This window comes from Cyphomyrmex costatus, unplaced genomic scaffold, assembly GCF_001594065.2.
Source record: "Cyphomyrmex costatus isolate MS0001 unplaced genomic scaffold, Ccosl1.0 scaffold193, whole genome shotgun sequence".
Taxonomy (NCBI): domain Eukaryota; kingdom Metazoa; phylum Arthropoda; class Insecta; order Hymenoptera; family Formicidae; genus Cyphomyrmex; species Cyphomyrmex costatus.
The window spans coordinates 377,080-379,346 of record NW_017275965.1 but is presented as its reverse complement, the minus strand read 5'-3'; positions in this window follow the sequence as shown (position 1 = coordinate 379,346).

The window sequence follows — 2,267 nt, the reverse complement described above, 5'->3', positions numbered from 1 at the left end:
CCCCCCCCCCCCCTCCCCACATATACACATACAGCTTCTCTTCTACACTTCTCTTTCCAGCGCACGTACTTGCATTTGTGCGTTTTCTCATTCCGCATTGCCTCGTCCTGGATAGAATCGTGCAAGATTCTCGCTCGTCTGCAGACAAACGCTATACGCCTCGCTGGTGAGATGCGTTTATTAACTGCCAGCTGTCGATCATGACACGTTGAGATGCTACTTGTATTTTTTTTTTTTTTTTCAGTTGATAGAAATATATATGCTCGATAAGAACGCTTCCCGAAACTGAGCAGCATTCAGCGAGTATACTCGGTTTGCTTTTTTATTATTCTATGAATGTGAGCAAACTGGTGAGAATTAATTTAGATTCTGGATTCAATAAACAGAGAACAGGTTTTGAACGCTTCACTTAGAATCCTATCCTTTATCAATTGTATACGAGTAACTGAAGAAAGTAAAATAAAGGCAAATTTCTTATTTCGAGAACATATAATAATATTAATAAACGAGTTATTTTCCTACGAAAATGTTTGACGCTTGTTGCTTATAATTCGAATAGCAAAGTACCTACAGTGTGACTCTTAATTTCGTGAAGACTTGTATGTTCCAAAAATAAAATATGTGTACGTTTTCAGGAAGTTTTTTTTAAAAATTAGTTACAATTGATATTAATCAAGTTCAAAAATTGTAAAAAGTTTGCAGAGGAATTTTATCAAATGTTTATATATATATATATATATAAACACCGCAGAATCCTTAATTTTATCGAAAATCTTCGGAGGCAATTTGGGAAAAAACATTAAACATCATAAAAATACAAGAAGATAATTTTAAATACAGTTGTATTGTATCTATCATGTCTCGCAATCATATTCAAACAAAATGAACATCTACTTGATTGGATCTAGTCATTCTTGTCACAGTAAGGCTTAATCCTTTCATAATCGCGAATTCTAGTAGATAGAAAAGCTTTCTTTCCGCTTAACGAGAAAGCCAAATCCTACCTCCCTCGACATTCGTTTTTCGTGGCTTCTATATCTCTTTAGCCTGTTCTACAAATAGGACCGCAAGCCGTAAGTCGTAAGAAATCAACTAATTATAGTCGATATTATTTTTCTCAACTGTGATTGATCAACTTTTACGACTTGTAGCTCTATTATAGGACAGACATTGATTATGGCGTTTTCGACCCGACAGGGTTTTACACGCTCTGCCAATAGGAGAACATGAAACGTCATTAATCCAACCCAGAATAGAGCACAAACCCGGTCGGATCGAAAACGCCATTAGACGATTGCGAACGGTGGTTTGGCTTCGGAGTCGTCGAACGCTCCGTATACTTTTCGCAAGTGTTAGTCACACCAACATATACATAAATACCAAGACGATGCTGCTCGAGCGTTTTAATTCCCATAATAATCGCGTCATTACGTTAATTCATGCTTGACGCATTCTCTTGCATTTGTCAAAGCGATAAGAATGTTTATTTTCATGAATCTCATTGCTTTCCTTGACCGTAAATTAATTCAGAATCCGTGGATTAAATACGTAACGAACAATGTGGCATAAGGGTGAAAATCGCGTGGGAAAATATGAAACGTCAAATGCTTATGCCGACAAGAATTTCCGACATCTCGTGAAATCTCTCGAAATAAAGAGGAAGCCGCGGCTCGTCGCGTTGACAGAATTCACGCATCTCGGATTAAGGCGGTGTCACGCGACAAGACAGATGGGAGAAAAAAAATAAGCGCGTCGTTGCTTTGAGCATTAGCCAATGCTGCGAGAACTCCCAACACAAAGGCCGCCTTCAACGTTCGCCGTTGCGCTCATTTTTTCTTTTTTTTTTTGTGCGACGCGCCGCCGCGTCGCACACGCGGAGATGACACGAAGATGCTCGTAGCACGTGCTAATTTCCGCAGCACGTGTGTCTTTTTGTATATGTATCAGCGATTCCCTTCATATTCATTGCGTTACGTGGACGCAGTGAATTTTTCGAGAGGGTTCTTCCATACCGAGAGGATTGCTATAGTTTTTTGCATGCAGCATGTCGTTGGCAGCAATAGAAAATGTAGCTGCATACACTCGGGCTCAATATTGTGAACGTTTCCTAAATCTGAAATATCTGAAATGTAATATTTATCAGTGTGTCGCGTGTTATCGAGATCGCGGCCCGACTTTATATTACCGAGATTCAAAATCGGGGTTGGTAAGAAACATGTTTAAGAAACAGTTTAAATTTAAAACGTACTTAAGGGGATCCTAAAGTC